Raw genomic sequence first — 19326 nt, 5'->3', positions numbered from 1 at the left:
ATTATAAATTTGACTCAGAAAAAGGTCTACCTCCAACTTTTCCTGAACTGCAGTTCAGAATAGTTTGCATTGTTATTTCTTAGTGACTGTCTAAGAAATTACAGCTTTTGTAAGAACTCTTAATTTGTGTAGTATATGTGTTGTTTCATAATCCCCTTCATTTACATTTCTGAACTTAAAAAAATCTCAAGACTACATTTTTATTTGTCTGAAAATATCTATATAGTTTATCTTGCATATAAGTAACTATATCTCTTAGCCATAACATTGTCTCATATATTTGATATATTTTCTTTCCTGCCATATGTTCTAATTACATGGTTAATCTGGTAAGAATTCTATGTGTAATGAAGGTGCATAGTTACTATGGTTATATTATGCTTAACTGATTTGAGATTATGTGATAGACTACTTCAGCATAATCTTAAAAATAGTGTTGAAATAAAAAGACCTGGGTGATGTGGGGGCAAGCCTTCTACATCCTTCCACTAAATATAACTACCTCTGGGTCTACTTCACCTTATCACATGTTGAAAATATCGAACGGCAATAATATCATAAATGCCATACATCGAAAGTGTTGTTGCGGGATCATGGTACAGTGGGGATGAGAAAATTTGCTCTTTCCTCACTATACTGCAATCTCAGAGTTGGTATATATAATTAGTGGGGGGTGTGGGGGGCACAGCCCCCCACAAGAACAGTTTCGATGTACGGCATTTTTGATGTTTATGCCGTTCGATATTGTCATCTTTCGACAAGGTAATATAGATGCCTACCTCTCAGGTCACAGAACCTCAAAGTGGCAGTAACACAGTTCAGTGGGGTGGTCCATTGCTTGACCAAGCGTTGACTCAGCATATTATTTTCTCATGTCATGTCTTGTATACCACCTCCACAGACTACCCCCATTCAAGAAAAGGGACTGGAGGAATGTGTAGCAGCTTGCAGAGAGCATCCTGGATTCCTGAATGGTGTCCTGGAGTGCACAGTACACCTCTGTGTGATAGGTGTTCCTGGGCTCAGAACGGGAGAAGTGGCAGTTTATAATTGTACTAAATGGAATAAACAATCCTTAAAATGCTGTTGAAAGGAAGTTAGCATGTACAGATAAAACATCAGCCTATTTAATGTTTAAATGATACATTTCAATGAAAACATTTAGAAATTTGATTAAATAATACCAGTTAGTGGTAATTTATTGATTTTTTTTTAATGTCATTTAATGGCTGAATGACACATTTAAATGTAGTTAATAAAAATAAAGCCAGTTAGTGATAATTAACTGAATGTTTGAAAGTCATTTGCTTCATTCATTTGTTGATATCAACTTAATTTGATCAAGGCAACAGTTTCATTTATTCATTTGCCAACAGCCATTTTATCCTAATCGATAGTCACATGGAATCCAGAGCCTGGCCTGGTACTCTACAAGTGTAAGCCAGAGGACTAATACAGAATGGGGCACCAGTTCTTTGTAGGACTCACACACACATGCCTACACACAAATACATGGCTTTACTGGAAAAGCTCCCGCAGACTCTGCCACAACTTGCTGTGAGGGAAAGGTTAGTTTGTTTTTCCTTGTATTTTATATATCTGGGAATCATATACAAGACCAAATGTACAGACACAGTATTTCAGGATTTTCTAAACACAAACTCCATGGACCAAATTGTCAATACACCAACCAGGGGGTGCAAGCATACTGGATCTCATTCTCACTAATATGGGAGCATGCTGCACACCCCCTAGTGTAATGTCTTCTCTGGTAAGGTCAAATGACAAAAATGGTCTCAAAATATAACTTGGACCGCCAGCTAACCCTGAAATATTCAATAACTCCTCTAAAACTAACTTTCTGCTATTAAGTGATAACCTGGAAAATTTTCAAGCCCCCATAAACCCTAAGAACACTGCTGTTTATGTGAAACTGTTCACAAAAACTCTGTACAAGCATGTTAATAGCTGCACAGAGGCAGTTGTACCTAACAGGAAGAAGTACAAAACTAACTAAAAAAACAAGCTGCACTGGTGGAATTACAAAATCAATTCGCTTCATAACTGGAGTAAGAAAATCATGGCAAAAATTAGGAGGTGCAGCACCCAGCAGAATAAAAGCACTGTCATTAGACTAAGGAAACACCTCATAGGACAAAGTCTACCAAAGCCAAATTTGAGATAAATTTGGCCTCCCAGACCAAGGACAACCATAAGAAATTCTTTAGCTATGACCACAACCTCAAAGGCAATACACAATTCTGTGCAGAGCTCATTGTTAATGGAGCCACCCATACTGAGACAGAAGATATAGCAAACCTACTGGCTGATGAATTTAGCTCCAACTTTATCCCTCTCTCCCCTGCAACCTTTCTTCAGGAAATACCATCAAATATAACCCCCAATGCTATCACTAGGTACAGGTCCTTAATGCTCTCTCTAAGGCCAAGAACACTTCATCAATGGGCCCAGACAAAATCCCAGGATACCTTCTAAATAGCATGAAACATAACCTATCAGGCTTTCTGGATCTGCTACTTAGCTGTAGCCTTAAAACAGGCTTTGTGCCTCATGAATGAAGAACAGCAACAGTTGTCCCTCTGCACAAAGGTGGGCCATCTACAGACCCACAAGTCTCACTAATCTCATATGCAAAGCCATTGAAATAATTATCATGGAAATGATCAGTAATGACAAAGGAAACCTCCAGACACTGGACCCAACCCAGTTTGGTTTAATCAAGGGGCAGGTCAAGCCTACTCAACCAGGTGGACTTCTTTGAGAAGATTTCCAAACGAATGGATGAGGGCAAAATGGTTCACACTGCCTACCTTGATCTGGCCAAGTAATTTGATACAATACCCACTAGGACATAGTTGACAAACTCAAGAGGTTAGGTACAAATCCTTATGTCACCTGGTGGATAACCAGCTGTCTCACAGATGGGACTCAGGAAGTTAGAATTGAAGAAGTCCACCTCTACAAAGAGGTCAGTCCCATGTGTAGTCCATCAGGGACTGTTGCAGAGATGCTCCTTTTTGGCATTTATTTCTCTGAAGTCAAGGCCAGTGTTAATGGCTTCTGGCTGGCTAAATTTGCAGGTGATTGCAAATTAGAAGCTGTCATTGAATCCTCCACTGATACAAATGTTCTTCAGGATGGGCTGACACAGACAAGTAACTGCTGTCACAACCATGGACTAATGCTAAATGGCAAGAAATGCATAATAATAACCTTCAGGAAGTTATCCACCCTGCAACTATCATACTGACAACACACCCTAAGAGTTGACACAGTAGTCAGGGACTTGGTGACACACATAGACAGTAATCTAGCCTTTGACCATCACATGTCTACAATAATGGGGGAATCATTCTGTGTTGTGCAACTCATAAACAAAGTTATGGCATCTAGGTCCAAGGAAGTCATTGTTTCACTGTATTTGGCATTCAGCAGACCAATCATTGAGTACAATTCCCCCTTTGGTTTGTACCTAACTAGGCATATCCAACAATTGAAACATCCACAGAGGTTCTTCACTAAAAGAATACAGGGGGTAAGTAACATGTCCTGTTCAGACCACTTCAAGGCCCTATTACTGTATTCTGTCTCATACAGGCTGTTGAGGGGAGATCTATGCCTGGCATACAAGACATTGTCAGACCCCAGTTTGATGGACCTCCTGCATCTCAACAAAACAAACAGCACCAGAATTACCCTTTCTAAAGACTTAAACTTTGCCTGTGCTCCTCATCCATGTGAATGAGAGCTTTTCCCTAACCCAATTCAAGTGTAACTTGTACAATTGGATGGGGAACAGGAAATTCATCCCTGACTTGACACCTGTGTCTATAATGGACACAGGCAACCTGTAAATGGTTCATCTCCCAGGCCTCTGCTTGCAAATCTTTCATATTCCAAGCCCCTGCTTACACTTATCAAAGGTACGAGAACTTGTCAGACATTTGGGATGCATGGCTAGACTTAAAAAGGCCTTTGTAGTCATTAGCCTAGTAAACACCTATGAACCTATTCATAACTATGAACAATTTACTGGTATCAATTATGGTTAAGGGCGACTTTGGAATGATACACAGAAAGTAAATCTTGTTTGAATGAATTTGTACCAGTGGGATGAGATAGTATTAGTCCTGTTACAGGATAATGAAAATTTGTACAGAGGTTTTGGAGAGTAAACTCCTTTCACTGATGCCTGATGATGACCCTTCCAGCTGGCTGAGAAGGGGAAGCCAAGACCACTTGGAGAATGAAAGTGCAGAAGGGGGAAGATGATGCAAAAACAAAAAAAAACCAAGGGGCATACATTAATAATGATGCTGCCCCAGTTTAGAAACTCTACATGTTTCTAAGTTGTTATTCTTGTACTCTTTTGAAGATACTGTTGTCAATGAACACATATGAATTTACTTCTATTAATTTGTTTTACATGCTGATTTGATGCTGTTTATTTATGCTTATAAGCAATCAAAGTTAAACTGTGCACAGCCATTTGGGACTATTTTTATTTTTTATTTAACATTTGTTTACCAGGATAGTCCGACCAGGTGAGAGCCCATTTTCAGCGGAGAGCTAAGGAGAAAAGCTCCAGAGACAATTAAAAATATTTAGAGAAACACAAGATACATACATCATAAAAGTACATTGAGTTACATACATTAAGATGTTATATAGTAAAACTCGTTTTTGATAAAGTCAAATTAGTACACAATAGTAATTCAAACAGTGTGGGTGTTAATGTACAACTGCATGAGAGAGAGAGAGGAGTGGCAGGGACTTCCAAATGTATAGCATGTATAGCATGTAAATAGAGTAACTTTGTAGAGAAATAACTGGAGAGTAGAGTAGAATAAGGAAGGGAGGAGTGAGGGAGAAGAGGGCAGAGGAGGAAGGAGAGAGGGAGTGCAAGCATGAAACGTTACGGTCAGTACGTGAAGGGAAACTAGAAGATTCTTTACAGAAGAGGAGGGAGCAATGGGAGGTAAAGTAGTAAGCAATGACACATGGTGGATATGCATGTTGCAGTTTTCAGGAATTTAGATAAACTGTTTCATTAATTAGAGTGTAAGTACGGAAATGTGCAAGTTTTAAGCTATAACAACTGACAGTGGCAAATGAGGATATTTTTGACTTGAAGATGGCTGGTTACTTTGACAGTGAAAAGCTGGAGGTGCTGGGATGGCACAAAAGCAGTATATTTGTACCAAGTAGTAGTTTAAGCAAACAAAGTGTAACAAAAAGCCAGCTAAGTATTCTGAAAAAAAAAACTTTATCAAAACTGATAATTTAATGCAAAATAAAATGGTGGTAAATAAGACTTTCATTGCACAAATTAAATTATTTTGAAAAAAAAAAGAAGCTTGCCATGGCATATGATTGGCCACATACTTGCTCTCTGGCTTCTGAGGTCATACATCCACATTTTTCCTAATAACATTAGAGCTGATGCATGTTAGTTTTGAGATAAGAGTACATCTGTCACAGATGGATAGAGATACACAAAGGAAGAGATGATGCTTTCTGCAGGTATTTCATTCTGTCTGTCCAGAAACATGACTCCAGCTATTGAGGTGTTAAGTATAAGACTAATTGCTCACATTATCTGAGATGCTCTGTGCTTCTCCTGACTGTTGTAAGGCACTCAGAAGTGAAGCAGTGCTTGTGTTAATCAGAAAACCACAACCCTTCTTACAGGTAAGTTAGAGTAAGATGCATACAGCATAATGACTATCGAATGATAGGCGTTATTAAAGATATGGTTATAGAACTACAGACACTAATGGAATTTTTTTCAGAACCTACTTCTCTTTCATACAAATTATGATGGCACTCTGATGGCAGGTACCGGTTGACTAAGTACTAGTATGTACTGATTGACTGAGTACTAGTATGTACTGATTGACTGAGTACTAGAACTTGTACCTGAACTAACACTAATGAATCCTTGTCTTTTAATTTGTGTCTGTCACAGTCACTGATAATACAAAGCTGCATGGCATCAACAGATTCATTGCTGGGGGTCTTAGCATTCTTATTAATGCTGTCAGTAAAGAAGCCCAGCTATTGTATATTAGTTTATTGTTACTTAATGGCAGTATACATGGCTATAGGCAAGCCATACTGGTATATACTTTTATATGGTTGCTACACAGGGGTCTATATTATATTTTCGAAAGTTTCAAACATCGAACACCATATGGTCGACACCATATGAGCAATGTTTGAAATTTCGAAAATATAATAAAAAAATAAAAAACTATACTTACCTAAACGCTGTAGGCAGGGGGGCAAGCCCCCCTGCACCCCACACCCCCACTACTTAAATATTCCTACTCCAAGATCTCACTGCATTGAAGTCAAGGGAAAATATTCCCTATGGTGATTTCTGTGTTACGGGCGTGACGTTTCGACATTTCAACCAATTGGGTTCGCTAAATACGCGTTCACCGTTTACAATTTTCGATCAGGAGATAGGAACCAACTACACAGACTTATATAAATGTGTGGTTCCTGGAACCATACTAACATTTTGCAAAGCAAAAGCTATTGGAGTTAGAGTTACTAACTTCTACAGTAGTACATTTTATTATGTACTGTATTTTGGCAGAAGCAGTACTCATGTTTGCTAATGTAAACAATGGTAAATTTACTTGGATTGTCAAGTCATAGCTAAGGAACATTCCTGACAGTCACCCATTAAACAAATAAATGAAAATAAAAATATATCTTAAATCAGCTTGTGGCGTCAGAAGCTTGGGGATCTGATGCATAATGAATGACCAAGTGGGTAAAAAAAAAATATATATATATATATATATATATATAGAGAGAGAGAGAGAGAGAGAGATGAAATAGCAAACCAGTTTTCTTTTAATGAAAACTAGGCGTTACATCTGTAATTATATTGTCCTTGTGAGAATGAGAATCAGACCACTATTAGTATCCATGTTGTTTTATGGCGGAATAGTTTATGGCACTTAGGGCTAAGCTGGTAAAACAAAACCTAATTATTTAAAAATCATAAATACATGTATTCTGTGTGCATCACTTAAATTCAGCAAAATATATTTGATTTCATTACTACTACGCAACTCTTATGTAGTCAACACTCATAATCAGGCCACGTTTTTTCACACTGGCCCAAATTCAAAACTAAAAAAAAATCATTAAAAAGGCATTATTTCAAGGAAGGTTTGTCTCCGGCATGTCATGACATGGGGGCTGTGCCTGTTCACCTCTGCTGCATACATATACTAACTCTAAGATCACCGTATTATGGAGAAAGAAGAAATCCCAAAGATACTGCAATCCTACTCTTTAATTACGTAACTTGTTTAATGTTTACAATAGAGGGAAAATGGATTTGTTCTGTTGTAGCTGTTTTTCCATATTGATGTGTGTAATTATATGTGATTGTGTGTGTGTGTGTGTGTGTGTGTGTGTGTGTGTGTGTGTGTGTGTGTGTGTGTGTGTGTGTGTGTGTGTGTGCTCGCACAAGTGTGTGGGTGTGCTCAAACAATTGTGTGGGTGGGTGGGTGGATGTGCTTGCACAAGTGTGTGGGTGTACATGTGTGTATGTGCTGCAGAAGTGTGTGTGCATCTGTGCATGCGTTTATGGGCTCACATGAGTGTGTGTGTGTACATGTGTGTATGTACTCATACGAGTGTGTGCGCATGTATGTGCTCGGATATACTAGAGAATCTCGAAGTACTGAAATGTCAAATTTCAGTACTTCGAGAAGGAATACGGGAAAGTGCAGCTATGCGAAACTGCACTATGTTGAATGTGGAAATGTTGAATCCGCTATCGTGTTGTCGCATTCGTGATGTGTGGTGCAGTTTGTGGATTTATCTGGGATTTCAGGTAAGTGGTGTTTGTGTAAGAATATTGGCTAGGGACTTTAGTGTGTGCGAGTGTGTGTAGTGGTGTTTTTTGTGTGTTTAGTGTGACCTCTGAGTTAGTATATATAAGTAGGGGGGTGGGGGGGGGTGCAGGTGGGCTTGCCCCTCTGCTTATAGGTAGGGTAGGTGTGCGTGTGTGTGTGTGTGTGTGTGTTATGTTGTGTTTGTGTGTGTTGTTTTGTTTGTTTTAGTGTAGTTTGGTAGGTGTGTGTGTGTGCGTGTGTGTGTGTGTGTGTGTGTGTGTGTGTGTGTGTGTGTGTGTGTGTGTGTGTGTGTATGGTCATGATTTTGTGGTTTTGGGTGTTCGGGTATGTGGGTGTTCAACTATTCAGTCTCAAAATACTGAAATTCAATATTTCAGTATTTCAAGATTGTCTAATGAATCCATGTGTTCACACGAGTGAATGTGTGTGTATACATGTACATCCTCACATGAGTGTGTATGTGTGTGTGTGTTTGTTTGTAATGTATGTGTTCACATATGTGTGTGTGTGTGTGTGTGTGTGTGTGTGTGTGTGTGTGTGTGTGTGTTTATAATGTATGTGTGTGTGTGTGTGTGTGTGTGTGTGTGTGTGTGTGTGTGTGTGTGTTTGTATTTGGAGAAGTGTAGGGTGAGTGGACTGAGGATGCTGGCAGGGATAGCACATGAAAGAGTGGAAATAGACGTGCAGGGGTTCTGAACATAACTGAAGGTGGATACTTTTCTTTTTAATTGATTATCTGCCAATAGAATGGGAAAGCTCATCAACTCTTGGTGTTCCCTTTCCCTGTAAAGTAAACAGCTGACATTCCCCCCACAGGAAAACAATTAAGATCTTTAAATGACAAAGGCCTTATGCCCTATAGTCAGGCATTAATAACATCAGTAGCAGCACTGACAGTCAGCTGTGCTCAATACAAGGCCCCTGAATTTGGCAACAGTAAAATAAGAGAACACTCTGTCAAAATCAAAGGCACAGCATAAAATGTGGTAAACAGGTGCAGTGAAAATAAAACTAAATGAAGTGTGACAAGGGAAAAGTGAAGAACAGATGGACACATGGTGACTTACAGTTAGTTCAAACAGTGCAAGGTTGTACACTCAGGGCTGTGTGCAGGACCAGGACAGGTAACTGCAACCTTCTACATGAGTATCAAACAGGAATGATGTCACAGTAAACAAATGAGGAGCAAAAAGCTTAATGCTACCATTTTAAGGTTAGTAAACAGTGTGATGAGGTGGTCAGGAATGCTGGGAGACAAATGAAGGACAAGGACACAGAGAATTTCTTATTCCTGGTCATGAGTAATTAGAATAGAGTTAGTACATGTGTGGATACTGCAACTAGTCCAAAGTGAAGAGAAAATGACATCATGAGGCTACATAAAATGCCATATAATAAATATTCAAAAAATGATATATTAATCCATTTGAGGTGAGATGGAAGTGAACTGCCGTGCTTCCACAGCAGATACAGTACAAAGCAAACATATTTATTAAGTCTAAATTTACAAGGTCCCAATATGGAAAAATTCCACAATATCAAGCATAGACCTAATATATACATCTTGTTAGGTCAAATGCAAATACAACATTGTTTCTTATCTCTGGAAATATATAGATGTCTTTGACTCCAGAGAATTTAAGAAATGTTCTTTAAATGTGAAAGAACATATGTGGGTGTTATGTATTTCAGCTCATTTCAAATGGAAGAACTAATCACATCTACTTCAGTGTGCATTTAAATATTATCTAATGTTGAGTAAATTAGAAATATATGTTAATAACCATTTTCCCTACATATTATCACACCTCCATGCAAACAGTTCGCCGTCCTGAAACAGATAGCACAAAAATGTCATACGCTGATGCTGTTAAAAAGGCTTTACCCAGCACTATAAATATTAGGTATCAGCATAAGCACCTCAGTACATCTACTCCACAAACCTCTACATCAAAAAGTTACCAAGAATAAACCACCCCCAAATCTAGAAATCAGAAAATGGGTTCCAGCAAGAACATTTTAGTGATGGAAACTATTGTTAGACATACAGCTTCACCAGGCAAGACAAGGACAGAGTTACAGCTCATTGCCTTTCAGGAGCCAGGATTACTGATACAATAGAGGGCCTTAAAACCAGTTTTCCTAACAAGTAAAACTATAATATGATAGCGGTCCAATTGGAAGGAAACAACATGATGAGCAAGCCCCAAGGAAGCATGTTGAATAGCACTCGGGTACTTGCTAAGCAAGTATCAGATAAAAAGGTAAGACTCAGGTTCTGAGTAAAATCCTCCTTTCACTGAGAATACCTAAATGCAAGGAGGAGATAATTTGACTTAACAATCGGATGGTGTCATTCAAGGAGCATCTAGTACGTATCGGCATGGAATGAGATGACCGACAGCCCACCTTGCTTTGTGAAAGATGGCTTTCATCTCTTGTTGAAGGGTTTCCACATATTGGTTAAAGCCTTTTCTGCTCCATAGTATCTTTTATAGATGAGTTTGTCTAATGACCATCCCAACCTAGCAAATACATCAAATCCCAAACTGGAAACATTAAAGTGGTTCTTCTGAATGCTAGGAGTCTTAATAACAGTTTGTTAAACTTTGAGGCACTTCTGCATCTGTATGGGTGAAATTATTGAGATGTGGTTCCACTGTAAGAAGAAACATTCCCTCTGTGACAGTGTTTTATGCTTACCATGCCTTTAAGCCTGTTTGGAAACCATGGTGAGCTCTCTGTGTTTGTCAGGGACCTTATTCCTTCAAGGCTGATTCCCAAAGGTCCCAATAAGGAGTTCTTAGAACTCCATCTTACATTGTGTAAGCCTGTTGCAGAGCCCTCTCTATGACCTCAGGTGGTCATGCACAATTCCTGACATTCCTGGAAGTAAATTCTCCATAATTCATGGTGACTTTAACAACTTCAAAGTTTTTGGCCTGAATTATCAAAGAATTCCTTAATCAAATTGCCCTCAGTCCACCAGATATAGGAACATTATTTATCTGCTCCTCACTAATATGGCCTATGCATGCATGCTGCAACTCCTGGGTCTGCCCTTCATTTATCAAGTCAGACCACCAGTTTGTGACATTTACACTTAAAACTTCCATTCCCCAGTAAACAGCACCACACTCTTTAGACACAACAAATAAGAAAAATCTTATTCAATTATATGATGAAATCTCTAAATCTGGCATCACCACAGTTGGCCATCCAACAAATTACATGAAGTGTTTTTATGTCCCTCTAGATAAATGCATCACCTTCTTCTTTCCACTAGCTTTGCTCTTAACAACCACTTACTTTCTCTACATTGGTTCCTCCTTTCTTTGCCTATCCTTCCCAACTAAGACACCAAGTAGTTAGATGTTTACTGATTGTTTCTTACTCCTCCCTGACTTTCTCAGTTACCTGTCTGAACCCGCTCCGTTCGCCCTGCGGGCTCACTCTGCTCCCCTACCCCACCCCCAATTCCCACCCCCAGAGGTCCTAGCCATATACTTCTGTAACCACACCCCTTCTTTTTTTCATCCTATCACACACCTCATCCACTTAATAGCCCTACCCCTAACTTCTCAAAGCCCTAATTAGATAATTGCTTTTTCTTTTAATACTCCCTAAACTCAACCCACCCCTTCCTGTATTACTTATTCTACAGCATCTTTCTTACAGCCACCCTTATTTTACTAAATTATATACAACTTCTCTCTTATAACCAACTTTACTTTACATAATATTATACAACTTCTCTCTTATAACCATCTATACTTTACTTAATAGTACACCTCTTCCCTCTACCTACTCTTCCTCTTTATAGTACTCTCTCCTTTCTCCCACCTGTAGTTTTCTTACTACACTCCTACCATCAATATACCCAAACTCTGTAGCTACTTATCCTAATGGCCCCAACACACAAATCTATACTCACAAACCTGCTACTCTTAACTTCAACTCTTAATTCTCTCACAATACCATACACATTAACCTTGTATGAATACTTCTCTTTTCCTGAACCCCACCACCCCTACCAGCAAACTCTACCTATTTCTCCCATAAACAAACTTAACCACAGTAACATAACCTCCACTTCCATCTATATATTACCGAAATACCATAGAGCTACCCATGTTACTTACATCACTATAAAAAAATACCCAAACAGTTTCTACAAAATCCTTAAGTTTATACATTATCCTAACCAACACCCACTATTAGATGGTGATATTCATCCTAACCCAGGCCCCAATACTGACATTCTCAATAACATACACAATATATTATCTCCTCCAATCACTACTTTAAATAGACCCTATCACTCCCTTCTAATAGGTCACCTTAACATCCGTTGCATTAACAATAAAATTACCCACCTACATGTACTCTTAGATGTGTACTCATTCGATATTCTCTGTATTACAGAGACATGGCTAAAGCCCTCAACTCTGGACCAGGAGATTACCCCTCCTGGATATAATATCTTGAGACTTGACCGTAAAACCAAAAAGAGTGGAGGTGTAGCCATTCTGTATAAATCTGAACTCCAAGTTTCACCCTTTAATTTGCTCCTTCCATCAGATACCAATTCAGAAACTCTTAGTGCCAAACTTCAAATCAATAACTTCAAATCCATCTATCTAATTTGCGCATATCTCCCCCTTGGAAATAATATCAACACTCTTGAAAACTTACTTAGTTACCTCACTACCCACCTTCCTCAAGAAACCATTGTATTAGGTGATTTTAATATAGACTAAACTTCCTGCAGCTCCCTTAATCCTCCCAATCATATAAATCTTTACAGATTCTCACAAATTATTACCACTCCTACTAGAATCCATAAGCCAAGCAGTAAGGAAACCACCCTAGACTGGATCCTTATCAACAGCCACCTTGATACTTATAAACCAGGAACCCTTCCTGACAATATTTGTGACCACATTCTAACCTATATCATTAAACACAGAATCCATACCCCAACTACTAATAATTTTAAAACCTCACGTTCCAAAAATTTTTTTAACCCAGAGAGCTTCTAAAATGAAATGAAAGCATGTGACTGGTCACTTATGTCTCATCTTCCACTTGATTATGCAGTGATGTACTTTAACACTAGATTCCTTTAGTTCCTAGATTACCATGCTCCCTATTGTTCTTCCCGAATAAGGACCAAAATTGCCCCCTGGCTCACAAAACAAACTAGGCAAAAGATCCTCCTCAGAAATAAAATTTGGGCCAAATGGAGAGTTTCTAAATGTCCATCAGATCACCTCTGTTTTAAACAGTTAAGAAATGCCTCCAAGAAAGATATTCTCTGAGACAAAAAAGACTATTACCTTCACCTCCAACAAACGCATCAGCAAAAACCACAAAAATTCTGGTCTGGCATAAGCAAACTTCTTCAGCCAGGACACTCTAAAACTCCTGCCCCTACAGGATTCAACCAAAGTAACTCTAACCAAATTCCTGATGCCTTTAACAACTACTTTACTGAAGCCATTCGAACCCTAGCCAATACTTTACCACCTATTACTACATCCCCATTAAATACCTCAAAGACTCCATCTCCTACCTTTCAAATACAACCAGTACCTACATCACTTATTTGCAAACTCCTTCAAAAACTAAAACCATGCACCCCTTCTGCTGACTGTCTTCCAGCTGAATATCTGCAAATATCAGCAAAAGCTATTGCCTATCCCATCTCCATCCTTATAAATAGAACAATTTTAGAAAGCAAAATCCCCTCCATTTGGAAAATATCCCATATCATCCCTCTACATAAAGGTGGGGCATCTACTGAACTCTCCAACTTTCGGCCTATTGCCTTACTGTCTCCAATAGCTAAGATAATGGAAAAATGCATACACAGACACCTTCTCCAAAACAATCTACTTGCCAACTGCCAACATGGTTTTAGGCCTTTCCATAGTACAACAACTGCCCTTCTATCCTTCTCTGACTCCATAAACAAAAATCGTAACAATAACACTTTTTCCTCTGCATTATTTATTGACCTTTCAAAAGCCTTTTATATGGTCAACCATAATATCCTTATAGACATTCTGAAAGCCCAATCTCTTGACTAACAAGCATTAACTTGGTTTAAATCCTATCTGGAAAACAGGCAACAAGCAGTATTGTGGGATAATAATCTTTAAAAATCCCTTCCCGTGAACACTGGAGTACCCCAAGGCTCTATTTTAGGACCTCTACTCTTCTCATTGTTTATTAATGACCTATATACCAAAATTCCTCAGGCCACCTGCATACAATATGCAGATGACTCTACTTTAATTTGTTCAACTAAGTCCATGACCTCTCTCCAGTCTCTCACCCAAACAGTATTTAACAGTGTTGAAAATTGGTTTATGCAACACTGCCTCCTCCTGAACCCTAAGAAAACAAAGTTACTGCTCTTTGCTCCAACTCATAAGTCACCTCAAATGCACTTTACAGTATCCTCTAACAATGCAACTATCATATCCCCAGACACTTCTACCCGTCTACTAGGAGTAACAATTGATAATAACCTTAGTTTTGATGACCACATTAACTTTACTATAAAGTCAGTCAACAAAAAACTAGGCACTCTTTATAGAATCAAACCCTTCCTTTCCCCTACAGCCAGAATAACTATTGCCCAGACTCACCTTATCTCTACCCTGTTCTATGCTTCAGCAATATATACCAATCTATCAAAAAATAACCTTACCAAACTCTCCACTAGTTACAATAACATAGCCAGATTTGTCACTGGCACCACCTTTAGAACTCACCACTGTCTTAACCTAAAACAACTAGGATGGCTAGAACTGCAGAACCAACTACTTTATCAAGAAATAATTATCACCCAAAAAATCCTTTACCACCCTAAAAATACCCCTATCCTCACTAACCTGATCTCACCCTACAAAAATCTTGCTATACTACGCTCAGCTAATAAGCCTCTAGTTTCCACTATTAAATCACATAACAAGGCTGGAGACTCACTTTTCACCAACACAGTAGGTAAAATCTGGAATCAGCTTCCTACTGAACTTTCCTCCCTTGCGTCCACTATTCTTTTTAAAAAGCATCTGAAAGAATATCTTACAACTCACTGGCTGTGTCCCTGCTCTAACCCAGACTGATATTTACACCTCCAGCTCTCTCTCTCTATACTTCTCTACTTTTCTGTTTTATCTCACCTTTCTGTAGTACTAAAAAAAAATAAATAAATAAATTACTCAATTTTATGTATTTTTGTTCTCTGTATTTAATCTTAACTGTAAACTACTAAGTTACTCTAAAACTTTTGTTCTCACCTATGTAGCTAATGTATTGTTATTCACTTGGCTATTTACTATATATTGTATACATTTTTTTGTCACTGCTGATGGTTGGAGCTTTTCTCCCCGGGCCTCTACTGAAAATGGACATATATCCAGTTAGACTAGCCCGGTCAACAAATGTAAAATAAATAATAAATAAATAATAATCTAGCAGTCACTATTAGAACCAAATACAATGCAAAATTCAAAAACTAAACCACACTAGTGGTCACTTGACATAAGTTATATAATAAGAGGAAGACACTCATAAAAACATTAAGGATGGCAGAACTTCTCAGTATGAGTAAATTATAACAAGTCTTACTATGAAAAAAAATGCTATAAGTGCTAATAAAACATCCCATGAACTGTGGTTATCATCTGAGGCAATGCATAACTACAAGTCCTTCAGCCATATTAAAAAAATACGGAAAAAAATGCAAAACTGTTATGAACATTTCCAAAATGGGACATGCCATTCATAGGCAACTGACATAGCAAATGTACTGGCCAACAAATTTACTGTCAACCTTTCTCCTGAAATCCCCATCCCAATTCCAATCATTCCCATTTCTCTCCCACCCCTACCATCACAAAGGAATATGTCCTTAAGATGCATTCAAAGACCAAAAACACTTCCCGTACAGGTTCTGGTAACATATCAAGCTGTCTAATAGTGTCAGACACACTTGCCAAACTCCTCCTGAAGCACAGTTACAGGATATGTTCCCAATTTCTGGCACACTGCTGTGGTCATGCCCCTCCACCATCATTTGTTTGATTTTTATTGATTTATTTAACATTTGTTATAGGGAAAGTCCGACTAGGACAGAGCCCATTTTCAGTGGAGGCCTGGGGAGAAAGGCTCCAGATGCATGTATTTCAAATATGAGAGGAAACGGGAGCACCCAGAAGAAACTCACACAAACATTGGGAGGACATGCAGTCTCCGAACAGAAGGTACCCAAGCTGAGAATGGAACTGGAGAGCCTCTTGCTGTCAGACAACAATGTTAACTACTGCACCACTGCACCACCACATGGCTGGAACTATCACAGACCCTGGAATCTACAGGACTATCAGACTTATGAGTCTTGTTTGTAAAACCTTGGAGAGCATCACTATCAACATAATTAATTATAATATCACAAAAACTCACTAGCTCAACCTCCAACAATGTGGCTTCATAAAATGTGCATCATGCCTGCTGAATCTCATTAACTTCTTTTAGAATATTACGGAGGTGATCAACAGTGGTCATACTGTTCAAGCTCCTTATCTTGAGCTTATGTGAAGGAAACATCAAGAAGCTACTGGCCTTAAATATTGACCTGTATGTGATAAGATGGATAGCATACTGGTTTAAAGACAGAATGCATATTGTCCATGTAGCTGATGCCTCTTCCAGCAGATTGAAGTGACCAGTGCTTGTTCCTTTCCTGTTCAACATATATTTCTCTGACCTCAGAAATGAAAAGCTGAACCTCTGGATGACCAAATTTGCTGATAGTTACAAAATGGGTATAATTCTGGGTCTATATTGGATGATTGAACTTTCAAAAGTTCGAGTGTCATATGGTTGACACCATATGATCGAATTTTTGAAAGTTCAAAAGTTTTAACGGAGATCTCCGTACAGCGTGGAATGGGAAGATTTCCCTTTTCTGCACTGTAGTGTGATCTCGGAGTTGGAATATTTAAAGAGGGGGGTGGGGGTGCAGGGTGGCTTGCCCCCCTGCTTAAAACATACAGGTAGTTATTGGGTCTACTTTAATTAAACAAAAGCGGAATCCGTCGAATACGAATCCGTCGACACATAAACAGCAAAACACGATAACGTCGAACACGCAAAACCATGAAATTTAAACATCGAAACTGCAATAGTCGGCCAACCCCACCGCCCGTAACATGCTACCTACGCAAACACATACATACACTAATCAAAACCCTACTACTAACCCTAAATTAAAGCACCCAAACTCCACTTGTAACCCTACACTAAACTCGACATACACAACTATCTATTCCCTACCCTTAACCTCTCCCTAACCCTAAGGTCCGTAACTACTGCACACTTACCCTACAGAACTATACCCGCACAAAATAAATATTCTACACACATACATACACTTAAAACCGTACACTAAACCTTACATACATTACCTATCTATGCACTTACCTTAACCCGCACCCTAACCCTAAGGTCCATAACTATCGCACACTTACCTTACGGAGCTATACCGCAGATGGGCCAACTATGACACTTCGACATTTCTGATTTCGCTATTTAGTGCATTCGACACTTCTGCGTTTTGCTGTTTAGGTGTCGATGGATTCGTATTCGACAGATTCTGCTTTCGTTTAATTAAAGGAGACCCAGTTATTTGTGTAGTTTATTTTTTTTATTAGATAATCAAATTTTAAAAGTTTGATCATATGGTGTCGACCATATGACAGTCGAACTTTTGAAAGTTTGAGTATCTCATTTAGACCCGTATAATTCTACCTTCCAAAATGAGCTTATACTAGTAAACACAAGCTGTATGAAAAAAACTGCTGAAACTGTATTTTGATATCTATAGGTTAATGTGCTATAAGTGTAATCCAGTTCAGTACAGTTCCCTTTTGCATATGTTTCAATAACCAGAGTACCTTAAAACATTTCTTTTTTCGTATTTATTAAAAAGAGAGGGTGTTGTATAATAGGCTTTTTAGACTGAATAAGAGATTTGTGTGTCATTATCTTGGGGGTAGATTTTGATATATATATATATATATATATATATATATATATATATATATATATATATATATATATATTAATATATAATATTATTTTTCTATTGACTCCATTTTCAAACTTCATATTGCTTTGGTTATAAATATAGATATTTTACCGACTAGAACATTATTTTGATTTTCCCTTGAAATAGGATTTGAGTATGCTTTAATTATCTATTCTCTAATACTAATGTTTCATAGTTAAGAAGTGGTAGCAATGGTTTAATTTATTGATGGTGAGATGGGCTTGTTAGTGAGTGATTTGTATAATTTTATCACCAAATCAGATAATTTTTGTTCCATGACATAGGGTTTAAATGTTTACAAGTTTTAAATTTTGCAGTTATTTTTTTTTATCTGTCCATAACAAACATTTTTAGAATTTGCTTACTACTCCTTGTACCAAATCATTCTATAACTCTCTATACGAGTGTTTCTATAAATGTTGGTATACAATTGTCTCTCAAATATTAATGGAGTTAATAATCCTTTGAAGAAGAGTAGTTTAAATAAATACTTAAGATTGCATAAAGCTCACATCATTTTCTTACAACAAACACATTTATTATCTGAAGATATTAACAGATTGCTGTTAAAAGACTATTCAACTCTTGTGAGCTCTCATTTTAACTCAAAAAGGAGAGGCACTCCCATTCTATGGAGAAATTCATTACCTATGCCTAAATTATTAAATAGCTTTTAACGATAAAAATGGCATGTTATGATTAGCAGTAGTAGAAATTAACAAGAAACATTATACTTTTGTGAATTCATACTGGGTACCTGGGATTGGAGCTAAAGTTGCTAAGAAATATTTAGACATTATAACCTTATACGTAAAAGGTGAATTGATTATTGCTGGATATTTCAACTGTATTCTTTCTAGTAAAGACATTACAAATGGTAGAAATCCCAAATTATCCTCAGTTGCTAAACACTTAGATCATTTTATTAATTCTCTACATATGCGAGATATTTATGATATAAAATCAACAGATTCTCTTAATTATATACATTATGCATACAAATTTGCCACTCATAGTAATATTGACGGAGTTTTCACTTCTAGTAATTTATTTCCCAAAACTGATGATGTACTGATAACTTCATGTCCTTTATGCAACCACAATGCTATTTCCATTATGTTGCTTAGTAATTTGATTTATTATCAGAGATTCCTGCCATATATGGTAAAATTGAAAGGTTTCAAGGAATGATGGCTGAAAGAAATAGATCAGTACATTGATATTAATAATAATGATGACGTTTCAGAGGTTATTCAGAAGTGATTCTTTAAAGGAGTACAACAGGTTTCTCTAATGTAT

The 19326-nt window shown here is 37.8% G+C and overlaps 1 protein-coding gene across 2 annotated transcripts in view; it reads right to left on the bottom strand.

The window, feature by feature from the left end:
• Positions 1-19326, bottom strand: part of RBM20 (RNA binding motif protein 20) — a 1470922-nt gene that overhangs the window by 607158 nt on the left and 844438 nt on the right. The window lies entirely within an intron of this gene.

The sequence above is a fragment of the Protopterus annectens genome, chromosome 14.part0, assembly GCF_019279795.1.
Source record: "Protopterus annectens isolate FY-2018-M chromosome 14.part0, PAN1.0, whole genome shotgun sequence".
Taxonomy (NCBI): Eukaryota; Metazoa; Chordata; order Ceratodontiformes; family Protopteridae; genus Protopterus; species Protopterus annectens.
This window is presented reverse-complemented; position numbering and strand designations above follow the sequence as displayed.